The 13,056-nt window shown below is 29.3% G+C and overlaps 1 protein-coding gene across 2 annotated transcripts in view; it reads left to right on the top strand.

Annotated features, from left to right (window-relative positions):
• Ip6k (Inositol hexakisphosphate kinase) overlaps positions 1 to 13,056 on the top strand; it is an 84,614-nt gene that overhangs the window by 41,208 nt on the left and 30,350 nt on the right. The window contains exon 1 of one of the 2 annotated variants that reach the window (XM_065513860.1): positions 10,040 to 10,581. The exons of the other annotated variant lie outside the window; for it this stretch is intronic. The gene's annotated coding sequence lies outside the window, so the exon portion shown is untranslated. Of the gene's footprint in view, positions 1 to 10,039; positions 10,582 to 13,056 lie in introns of those variants that run through there. 2 annotated transcript variants of the gene reach the window in all.

The raw sequence follows: 13,056 nt of genomic DNA on the forward strand, positions 1-13,056 counted from the left end.
ATACAAAAATCTTTCGAACTAAAAAAGTACTCTTCGGCAATATTTCTAGATGTTGACCAGGCTTTTGACAAAGTTTTGGCATTAAGGTCTAATACACAAGTTAAAATGCATACTGCCTTCTAGTACACACGAAATACTGAAGTCTTACCTATCGGATCGCTTGTTTAGGATAAAGTGCGACGATTATGTGACAAGCGAATACAGGACCAACCCTGTAACTATTATACACCTAAGATTGGCCCGAGTCTGAAGAATTATTCATTTCCACCTTTGCAATTCTTAGTTCTCATGTGGACTTAGATGTGGCTTTGGTCATGGATGAATTTAGACTCGTGAAGACTATTTGTCAAAATTTTATCCTCATCCGAAGCCGCTCTCAAGGCTACTTACAGTAACTCAAAACAGATTAAGGCTACGTGGAGCTGATTTACCACTCATATAATTTGAGACTAATTTTACAAATATGATGCTCCACTGAGAGAACAATAATTGTTTAGTTATAAAATTTAATTACTTATTGTAAAGCCTAAACATTAAAGGCAGAATCAACTATAATAAACGTATAATCAAATAAAAACTATGTAGATTCTGCCCCAATGTGCAGGGTTTGACAATCACTATGTATCATAAAGCAGTGGTTTTTAAAATATAAATAAAGCTAATGTAGCAGGGCACTATATAATTTTGTGGATAGGTTTGAGAATATTATGGCAGCTGACTGGCACTGCTATAATGAAAATGGACTGTGTTTGTAAACCCCCCTTGAACAGTATGATATTGAATAAACTAAAAAATTAACATTTTTATACGGAAACTTTTTGAAGGGGGAAACCCCTCTCTTTTTAATATTATTTTAAATATATACTTTAACTATAAAATTTAACCACAATTAAAGTTAACTAATTGATTTATTAATAAAACATTTATTAATCACAATTCTCAACATTTCATCATCGATTATGAGCATACAATTCATCAATGACCTTAAATTCTTAAACCAATGGAATTCAAAGAATTTTGTTTATTTTTTCAATATTTTCTTTTTTTAATGCCGACAAAATAATATGCATTTAAATACCTAAAGTAGAAATTACAAACGGAATGACAAACTTATATATACCCTTCTCACGAAGCTGAAGGGTATAAAAAAAGAGATTTTATTTTAAACAGTAGTTTTTAAACATTTCATTTATCTGATTAATGACATGTCGGAAGCGGTGCAGTATATATTTTTAGGTAATAGCTCATAGTTGGAGCAATATTTAGCACGTTGTCAATTGAATACAAATTCATTCACTCTAAAATCAAAATTAGGATTTAAAAACTTCTTTATATTAAGCAGAAGATATTGCAAACTCTTCTAGGTTTAATTAAACTTTCTCAAGACCGAATTACTCATAAGCAAACTTGCAAAAATATAAGGATGTTGCGGACTTTCGTCATAAAAATATATTTTTTGTTTTAATATTCTTTTGCTTCCAATGCCCGACCTGTTCCATACCCCTCTTGCCTCTAACTAATGACGCATTTTGTAACTGCAAGTATTATTCAATTTAAATTATTTAATACTTTTTCATTTTGTAATCTTTGCTTTCTACGAAACTGACACTTTCTATTTAGCAAACTTTGTAGGTCTGTTTTAGCCAACTGACACGCGATAGATAATGTGTTTTATTTTTTGTACTTCTAAACAAATGAAGAGAGAGACATCACCACAACTTATTTCTTAGTATCAAATTGAAATTAAATACCTGACATTTTATAAAACAAAAAGTTTAGTATTTGAAATATAATAAAGCCTAGATTCCAAATGTAATGGAAATTTGCTGCTCTTTAAATATAATTTAGTTTAGTTTTTTTGACAGTAGCATTTAAATGTAATCAAGTTCTTGGAAATAAATAAGTGTTATTTTTTGTTATGTAGTTATTTTCAATGGGAAATTATTTTTGTCAATAAATCCCTTTTTACTTATCCCTCGTCTCCACGCGTTTTTATTTTTATTTCTTAACATAAAAAATAACATCGGCAGAAAAACGGAACTTTATTGCCAACTTTATGTTTATGTTCAAGGGGTAGAGAACACGTATTCATGAAATTTGGTTTTGTAATTTCTTGTTTTCATGACTATTTTTATTTATTTCTGCTTAATTTATCCTTTTTAACATCATACTGGTTAAATTTAGGCATACTTCCCAACCACTTCATTCTATATACTTATTAACAGGTATTATGCTCACAGTATTATTCAATGCTATCTTCTCTCTAGGAGTTTTTCCGAATGATTGGAAATTGTCTGCCAAATTATAATGATACGCACGCCAGAAAGGATTTGACATTGGCATCGTCATACAGATTGCCTTGTTTGTCTAAACTATTTGAGAAAATAATCCAAGGAAAAACAACACTCTTAAATAGTCAAATCCCAGATCATCAATTGAGAGATACGAAAATCTTTCGAACTAAAATAATACTGTTTGACAATATTTCTATATGTTGCCCATGTTTTTTGACAAGGTTTGGCATAAATGTCTGTGTCATGTCTTTTTTTTTTTTTTTGTTTCTATTTTAAAAACCCTTTAAAATCCCCTTGCATTTATGCCTTTTTTCCAACCATGTTTGCCTTTTTTCATCATCAACAACCAATCAGAAAAGAGCTCAGCAGAATATCAAAAAAAAAACAATTTTCCAGTACTTTAGAAAAAAACCATGGCTTTAAGTCATGACTTATGGTGTTTTCTTTTCTGGCATAAATGCTGCATTTATTCTGCCTTTTACCTTTCTTTGTGTTCTTTTCTGAAAAAAATGTAGTTTGGTCGTGTTCTTTTCTAATAATGTTACCCTAAAACCCTGAAGATATGCTACATGTTTCACTTTCAATTTTATAAAAGGGTTAGAAATGCAAAAGAAAATTGCATAAATGGTAATGATTTTGTTCTATTGTGATCGTTAAAAATGCAACACATTATGAGGGTATGGGTAACATTTAATAAATGGTACACAATATATAGGCAACATTTTGTGTCAGAAAAGAAAACACAATTAAAGTCATAATGTAAATGCTTTTAATTTACACCGGCTAATCCACCATCAATCTAAATTAAGCCTTAATTACAAAGTCATAATGTATAAGACGATCTTAAAACCAATTTGTACATACGGAATACAATTATGGGGTTGCAGCAAGCAATACCAGTATAGATCTCATACAGAGGGCACAATCCAAAATTCATAGAACCATGACGGGAGCTCCATGGTACATCCACTGAGAAAAACTCGTATTTGTCAATATTATATCATCATCATCATCCGAACCCGCTACTACTTGCAGTAACTCAAAACAGATCAAGGCTAGGTAGAGCTGATTTACCACTCATCTTATTTGAGAATAATTTGGCAAATATGATTCTCCACTGAGAGAATAATAATTTTTCTGTGGTAGAATCTATCCAGTATCTTAATAGAAATATTTACGGAAAATTTTTAAATAAATCGAACTATTTTCCTTACAATTTCTAAGCAATTATATATAATTTTATTTAATTTCAGCTTATTCGATTAAATTTGTTACATCTTTTGCTTCACCTTCGTGAAAAGGGTATATATAAGTTTGTCATTCCGTTTGTAATTTCCACAATATAATTGTCCGACCCTATAAAGTATATATTCTGGATCGTTATAGATAGCGGAGTCGATTAAGCCATGTCTGTTTGTCTGTCTGTTGAAAACAATTTTCTGAAGACCCCAGATATCTTCGGGATCCATATATTCTATAATTCTGTCAGACATGCTTTCGAGAAGTTTCCTATTTAAAATCAGCAAAATCGGTCCACAAATGGCTGAGATATATGGAAAAAACAAGGACAACCACGATTTTTGAACTATTTTTGACATATATCTGGATTATTAAGTCATTAATATAGACAATATGGATATCTAATGATAGATATTTCAATGACCTTTGCAACGATATCCATATTATCTATATTAATGACTTAATAATCCAGATATAGATAAAAAAAATGGTAAAAAATCTAGGTTGTCCTGGTTTTTTCCTCATATTTCAGCCATTTGTGAACCGATTTTGCTGATTTTAAATAGGAAACTTATCGAAAGCATGTCTGATAGAATTATTGAAGTTTTGGATCCCGAGGATATCTGGGGTCTTCAGAACATTGATTTCAACAAACGGACAGACAGACGGACATGGCTTAATCGACTCTGATATCTATAAGGATCCAGAATATATATGTATACTTTATAGGGTCGGAAAATTATATTGTGGAAAATACAAACGGAATGACAAATTTCACCTTCTCACGAAGCTGAAGGGTATAAAAAGAGTGCAGGTACAGTAAATAACCAGATTTTGATGAGAACAAAGTGGAATAAATATGCTGGAATAACGGTAGAAGTGGGAAGAAAAGTTGTGCAGCTATTAATGGGAGGCATAAGAAGAAAAGCAAGACAATTTATTTGCAATAAAGACACATAAACCTACAGTTGTATTTTTTTAAAGCGTAATAAATTACCTTTAATTTCATGTATAAAATGTTGAGTGCAAACAAATTCATTTATTTCAACCGTAATGCTCTTTGCCAACTGAATATCTTTTGCTAGAACCAAAAAAATATATGGATATAATACAATCATCCAATAAGCTACAAATTTGGCCATAGAAACCAATCTGAATATTGTAACTTTTAGAAGAAAACTTATAAAACAATTCCCGACAAACATTTCCTGAAAATATTAAAAAAAATATTTCCGGGAATTCCCGGGAAATTTTTCCCGCGTAGGAACCCTAATCCACAGAGAAAAACTCTTTAAGCTTATTTGTCAAAATTATATCATCATCAGCCGAACCCGCTCACAAGGCTACTTGCAGTAACTCAATGCGTAGCTGATTTGCCACTCATCTAATTTGAGAATAATTTGGCAAATATGACTTTGGAATCACTTTCTGATTCATTAGAATATATGACGGCAAGATGAGTTGCATATATAATTTTATGTCAAGCATACTTTCGTCACCATATTTTACATTTGTTGCAATTACGTCTTAGGTATTTTCTACTACGTGATTGTTAAATTTAATTCCAAAATCTTCTAAGTGAATCGCAATTGTGTTGCGCATTTTAGTTGAATCATAAGAACTTTTAATACGCACCAGCTACAAGTTAAAAAAACTGCCCAAACATCGAATTCCACAGAAGAGGATAATTCTTAAGTGACACTTCTATGAAGAGTAGGTATGTGAAGATAATTTAGGATTTCCACCATGTCCGAATGTAGGTACACGCTTCACAACTATGTTCGGTATACTAGCGATTCATATCCAATGACGATCTGATGGCTCAAGCAATAAAAAATTTAGTCTTGTTGTATGTTCAGTTGTCGTGATCCTTTTGAGTAATACCCATTTATTTGGGGTAAGTTCAAAGTTTTCTTCATTTGGATTAAAAGCATGTATGTACGTATTTAATTTAAGGCAACCCCTAAATTATTTCAACAATTTTTTTTTGGAAATTTTATTATATCGTGTGTCACTCTCAATTCCAAGTATTTAATTATTTCGGAAAAAACAATATCTCAATTAAAAAAAAAGACAATACAAATTTAGTGCAAAACAACAACAAAATATTATAAAATAATAAAAATTCGCAAGCAGAAACTAATTGAAATGATTTAAGTATTTTCATGTGTGGAATATTTATTGTGACATAATATTCAAACAATATTGAATAATAATCGGTAACAATAACAAGATAATTATGTTCAATGGTCGTTATAAATAAATTAATTAATAAGCTGTAAACAAAATTATTAGTTTTTCTTTAAATTCTTACCGCAAATCCATAAATAAATATTTATGTTTAGATTCTTTGCCAGCCATTAATAATAATAATAATTAAAAAATTGTATTTAATTTCAAAGTAAATAGATACTTTTTAGATAAAACACAAATCTTGTGCAAATTTCCGCTGTATTGGCAGTGCAATTAAAACAAAATGTAATAAGATGAATTTATGGTTATACAATTTCCAAGAATTCACATTAATTCCCATTTCCGTTTGTTTTCATGAAAAATTAAATCTCTTTAAACATAATTTATTAATTTGAATCTTTTATCATTTAATTTAAAGAAACAAATGGAACTATTTAATTTCTTGAACTTTAATTGTTTGTGATTCATTGAAATTTTTATTATCATAAATTTAAATTCATTTAAAGATAAATAAAATTTCCCCTAAATATTATTATTTATTTATTAAGAATTTTAAAAACAATGAAGCTAACTTAGCTGTTCTTTAGATTTCCAAAACCAGGAAAATATTATTAAAATTAAAACTAAAAACCGCTACCAAATGTGTCCACGTTACAATTAACCCTCAGAAGGGTAGTTGTCGTTTTATAAAAAGGGTAATTCATTATCTTTAAATTTGAATAAAACAAAGTATGTGTGAGATATTATCCACAATTTTTATTCCTTTGAAATGCCTATCGATGCCATTATTTATGCAATATAACATCGTGCTTCGTTGTGTGGCGCTCATCCAAAATGTCCAATTTTCCATAACTCTGGCGCGTGAATCAGGCTTAATTTGATTGTTGGCATGAGATATGTTGGCTTTGAGATCCGCATAGACCTGCGTCTTAAGAAAACGCCAAAAACTAAAGTCTAAGCGGGTCAAATTGCACGATCTCGGTTGCCAGTTCACATCACCTCCACGAGAAATGACCATGCCCTCAAATCGTTAGTGCAGAATGTCCACTATGGCCTAATAATTGTCGTTCTCAAAGAAATATGCACCGAAAATCCTCACCAAACAGTGACATTTTCGGATTTGAAGCTTTTTTTGCATTTAACGCTCTTGGATCTCATGTGTGTTGGAATTATGGTTGACAATTGTTTTATTTTAATCGAATAAAAGTTTAGAAATTTTTAATTGTTCGAGTGATCCATTATTTTTTAAAATTTCTTCGATTATTCGAATGAATAACGAGTAAAAAATACATTTAAAACCAGAACAATTTTGATAATTTGTTTGTTAACAATAAATAAAAATATGTACAAAATTAATCACCCCTATCGCGAATCAATAGTTCACATGAAATATGTACCCTTTTCCCATTTTTCATTCATCAACTTTGTTCACGTTCCATTTAAAAATTTCCCAACATGTGGGATTTTTAAATGGAATTTTGTAAACAATAAACAGCTATTAAGAACAAAGTCAACTATAGTGAATGAAAACTTCATGGGAATATCACGATAGCAATTTTCATTTCAAGGGAAATGGATATTTATGGAAACATAAATTTGACATGTTATTGCCGATAGGGGTGAATAATATATAGGTCTAAATATTATTAATAAATTACAGCATATTAATTATAAAAAGTCTCTTTAAATATTTTATGAAATAATTGTTAATTGAAAAACTTTAGATTATTAATTGGAAAATCATTCTAACTCCATTGCTTTAACCTTTCCTGGGTATTTAATAGTCACAAGGTAATTGTTTTTCAGTTAATGGTCCGTTCTATCCAAATCGGGGAATCGGGTACACCGATAGACTAGATGATAGTGTGCTGAACTATCGGTTAGAGCGTTGCGGTTCGATTCCCGCCAAGGACTGTGTATTTTTGAAGACAAGCCAAAAAAGACTTCGTAGCTTGCAGAAAGTCGTTCCTAGTAAAATTTTCAATGTAATCAAATTGGGATAACAAATTAAACTATTGGTTTTGTTTCTTTGAGATAGTTTTCTTAAATTGTTTGTTTATAGAAACTATTTTTTTGTATTTTAACTTAAAACTAGATTTATTCGAGTATTCGATTAATCTACAATTATTGATCGAAACATTTTTTATTCTAAATTGAAAAATATGTATTCATTCAAATAAAATATATATTTTTTCCTCGATTATTCGAATGACAAACCTAGTTGATATCGTCCCAAATTCGACAATAATGTTTGTTGACGTACCAATTCAACCAGAAATGGGCTTCATCACTGAAGATGATTTTTTTTTATAAAAGAACGAACAGAACATACATTTTGTTATAACAATTTTATCACCGTCCATGGTGATTTGGCAAAACAAACTGAATAAATGACAGCCAATTCCACAGATGTAGCTTTAATAATATGGACGCTATCAACTGTCAAAGTTTGGAATCCCCTATTGGGAAACCCTTAACAATTAAGACTCTTCAGAACAATAACGGGAGCTACTCGCAGTTGCCAACCGTTTTTTGAACACACTCTGTTGTGTAACAAATAGTCTTTGGCAGATTTGGCTAATAGATAGCGGAGTCTATTAAGCCATGTCCGTCTGTCTGTCTGTTGAAATCAACTTTCCAAAGCCCACAAATATTGATGTATGAATCGTGTATGTACGATTCATACATCAATATCTCCGGAATTCTTCCGGCTCGGTTGTTATTTAAAATCGAGATAATCGGTTCACAAATGGCTGAGATATGAGGAAAAAACCAGGACAACCTCGATTTTTGACATATTTTTTACCTATATCTGGATTACTAAGTCATTAATATAGACAATATGGATATCTAATGATAGATATTTCAGAGACCTTTGCAACGACGTAAATAAGACCATAGCAAGTTGGGCCTACTATGGGTCAAAATCGGAAAAAATATTTTTTAACCCGATTTTTTTTTCGTTTTTTTTTCGCTAATTATTAAAAAAATTTAAAAAACAAAAAAAAAATTTAATTTAATTTAAAAAAATTAAAAACACAATTGGAAAAATTTTTTTACAAAAATTTAAATTTTTGTAAAAAAAATTTGGAAAAAAAAAAAAATTTTGTTTAACAAAAATATTTAAAATTTTTATTTTGAAGTATAATTTTGTGAAGGGTATATAAGATTTGGCACAACCGAATATAGCTCTCTTACTAGTTTTGAAGCAATATGTGCTGAAATGTTAATTCTTCTATTCTATTCCTTATGGAGACATGAAGAATACTTACTGTCAGTTTCTCGATGTCGAAAGATGTTAGACGACTAATTTTGTATGAATTAAAATATGTCTGTCCGGCTGGCTGTCTATGTCAACCTTGTGGGCAAAGTATAGGTTGCAATTTTGATGATATTTCTATCAAATCGGTCATAAATGTTTAATTTATATAGGGCTTCTTCCGAAAATCATTCACGAAAATACATTATTGAAATTTTAAAAGAAAAATGTTTTTGCTCATTTATTTATTCACCCTTATCGTGGTTGGCGTAAACGTCATACGCCTACGACTGTTTCGTACTAGATTAAAGAAACATTTTATCTTTAATCTAGTACGAAACAGTCATAGGCGTATGACGTTTACGCCAACAACGATAAGGGGGATTGTATGATCAAAATTTTTCTTTTAAAATTTCAATAATGTATTTTAATTTATGACAACAAAAAATAATGACAACCCTAATTAATACGATTTTTTCGAATGCAATTTCTACAACAAATTCGCATAAAAAACAATTTGTCGGGACAATATATTGTGCAACGCAGACAAAAATAGTACTTTTATTAAAAATTGTGTTAATAAGCATGCATTTTGAAGTAAAATATAACAAAATATGGAAAAATATGCACGAACAAATCGATGACATTTTACAGCTAAATGTCTGATTCGAATAGATATTTAGTCTACATAATATTTGGAAGTTCGAAAAAAACATGCATTTGCATATAAATCCGCCCCCTAATTATTACTAACTAGTTCTTTAGTGATGTATGGCAAAAGGCAAAATTTGCAAAAACCACAGAACTTAACACCATTTTACGGTATAAAAATACAATAATAAAACTGAGAAATGCGCACAAAATGTGAGAGAACGCACCTCTCCACAGAAAACAGAGAGAGAGTGAGATAATTCATTGAATAAATCCAAAAGATAGACCATAAAACATGTGTAAAAAAGGTTCAGTGCTCTTTTTCAGAACAGCTGATTGATTCTATATCTCATTCTACTACATTAAAATGTATCTATGAAATAGAAAATTTAACAAATAATAAAAAAAAATATAGTTACAGCAAAGAGAATGCGGAGAGAAGAGATACTTTACACCAAGTAGAAGAGAGTAATTAACATAATGGTTTAAAATTTAGTTAAAAGCAGCCATTCAATTTGCTCTTTTCACTCAGTCTAGCCTGGCAACTCGTTTAAAGCGGACATATTAAACGGATAAAGAAATACAAACTAAAAAATTAAAGATTATTTTAACAAAATTTCTAAAGCGTGTGAGCAAGAAAAAAATTTTATATATATACTAAGTTAACCAGAGAAAAAAATTATATGTATAATATAGAAAAGAAAAAGCTTGTGAAAAAAATTTAAATTGAAAATTTTACATGTTTTAAACAAAATACCTAAGTAAAATTAAACAAAATATAATAAATACAACTAAATAATAAAATAAACAAATAAAAGTTACATATAATATAAAGAAAAAATATTTTCTTTTGAAATAAAAAAAAATTCCATACAAAAATTTCTCAACGTAAGTTCGAGATTGTGTATTTAAAAGAAGAAAAAAAAACCAAGCAAAAAAATATAGGTAAAAAAACATACAAAATAAAAATCGAAAAGATAAAATTGCAAACAAGTTTAAGTTTTTATGTTTTTTTTTTTTTTGTTAATATGAGGTGTCGTCTGTCTGTTTAACATAAAAAAGAAGCAAACAAAAATCGTATTTAAAGAAAACGAAATGTGCATAAGTTTTGTTGTTGTGTCGCCGTCGTCGTCATCGTGGTTTATGTACAATGTAGTCGTCGACGACGTCGTTATTTTAGTCTATAAAACTAGTGAAGAGGTCGTGAGACATGACAAAAAAATAAAACACTGTAAAACCATAATAAATAATATAAATACAATAACAACGATAATAAATAATTATAACGTCAGTTTTGTGTGCGATTGTGTGTTTTATTTTTTGGATTTTTTTTTATTAATGGTGTGTTTTTGCTTTTGTGGGGAATTTTGTTTTTTTGTTTGTTTAACATGAAATCTCTGAAATACTCACACTCACGCATACACACCCATACTCAACCGCTCACTTTAGTGCGTACGTGTTATTGTTTTTTTTTCCTTTTTGTCTCTGCATCATTAAATATGCAAAAATATTATAAAAATAAAATATTTTTAAACAAAAATAAAAAAATTCAGTGCTTAAAGAAAGGTTTTAAACGAAAACAAAACATTTTTATTAATTGGTAAACATTTTTTGACATTTTTACCATAAAATTTCTTTAAGTGTTTGTTTTATTTTTTCTCTTGTATCTTTAACTCTGTTGTAGTTTGTGTTGTAGTTGTGTTCCTATTTCGTTTGTGTTTTCGCTGTTTTATTTAATCATACAAGATTTTCTTGTTAATGTTGTTTTTGTTGCAAAACAGTGTTGCCAAATAAGATTTAATGAAATAAAAGTTATAAAAAATAACAGAAATGTTGATAAAATAAATATAATAAAGTGTAATATTTAAATATCATGGTTAAGTTTAATAACAAATTCTCAAAAGCAGTGAGTGCAACATTTTTCAAAATACATTTGTATCTTTATATTTTTAATATATTTTATTAATTGTTAGCAAAACAAATTAACATATTTTTTTAATAATACTAATTACCAAGATTATGTTTATACCCACCACCATAAATATGTGGGTTATATTGATTTCGTCATTCCGTTTGTAAGACATCGAAATATTCATCTCAGATCCACAAAAGTATATATGCATGTATATTCTGGATCCTTATATAATTCTTAGACGATCTAGTTATGTCTGTTCGTCACGATAGTTCCTTCAATTATTCTTTGTTGATCAGAAAGTTTGGTATTGAAAATGGGCAAATTAGCCACCAATAAAGTGGCTATTTTTAAAATTTTTTTGGTAATTTTCTGTTGGATATGGTAAGAATCAGTCCATGATTTCAACTAGCACCCATACAAATATCTTTTCCAGGATATGATTATGTGATACATAAATGTCATACAATAGTTGGTATTGAAAATAGGAAAAATCGGATGTGTTGTTTTTACAAAATGTTGGATTCAGCATTATATTGCTGGTGTTTACAAAAGATTCGGCACATCCGAATATAACACTCTTAATTCTTTTAATTATGTCTAATATGTTGAAACATTAAAAAATTTTGATCTTTTACATAAAAAACCAAGTAGGAGAGCTATATTCGGCTGTGCCGAATCTTATATACCCTTCACCAAATTATACTTCAAAATAAAAATTTTAAATATTTTTAGGTAAAAAAAATTTTTTTTTTCCAAAATTGTTTTTTAATTTTTTGGAAAAATTTTTTTTCGAATTGTTATTTTAAATTTTTGTTTTTTAAATTTAAAAAAAAATTTTTGTTTTTTAATTTTTTTTTTTTTTGTTAAACAAATTCGGGTTAAAAAATATTTTTTTCCGATTTTGACCCAATGTAGGTCCAACTTACTATGGTCTTATATACGTCGTTGCAAAGGTCTTTGAAATATCTATCATTAGATATCCATATTGTCTATATTAATGACTTAGTAATCCAGATATAGGTCAAAAATCGAGGTTGTCCTTGTTTTTTCCTCATATCTCAGCCATTTGTGGACCGCTTTTGCTGATTTTAAATAGAAAACTTCTCGAAGGCATGTCTGAAAGAATTATTGAAGATTTGGATCCCGAATATATGTGGGGTCTTCAGAAAATTGATTTCAACAGACGGACGGACATGGCTTAATCGACACCGCTATCTATAAGGATCCAGAATATCTATACTATATAGGGTCGGAAAATTATATTGTGGAAATTACAAACGGAATGACAAACTTATATATACCCTTCTCACGAAGGTGAAGGGTATGTCATTCAATTTGTAATTTCCACAATATTCATTTGCGACCCTATAAAATATGTATATACATTTTGGATCCTTATAGATATCGGAGTCGATTTAGCGATGTTCGTCAGACTGTATAGATCTGGGCGTGGCTTTAAATTTGCAAACATTTTTGCATATATCTCGTATACAATGTTCTTTAAA

This window comes from Calliphora vicina, chromosome 5 (genome assembly GCF_958450345.1).
Source record: "Calliphora vicina chromosome 5, idCalVici1.1, whole genome shotgun sequence".
NCBI lineage: Eukaryota > Metazoa > Arthropoda > Insecta > Diptera > Calliphoridae > Calliphora > Calliphora vicina.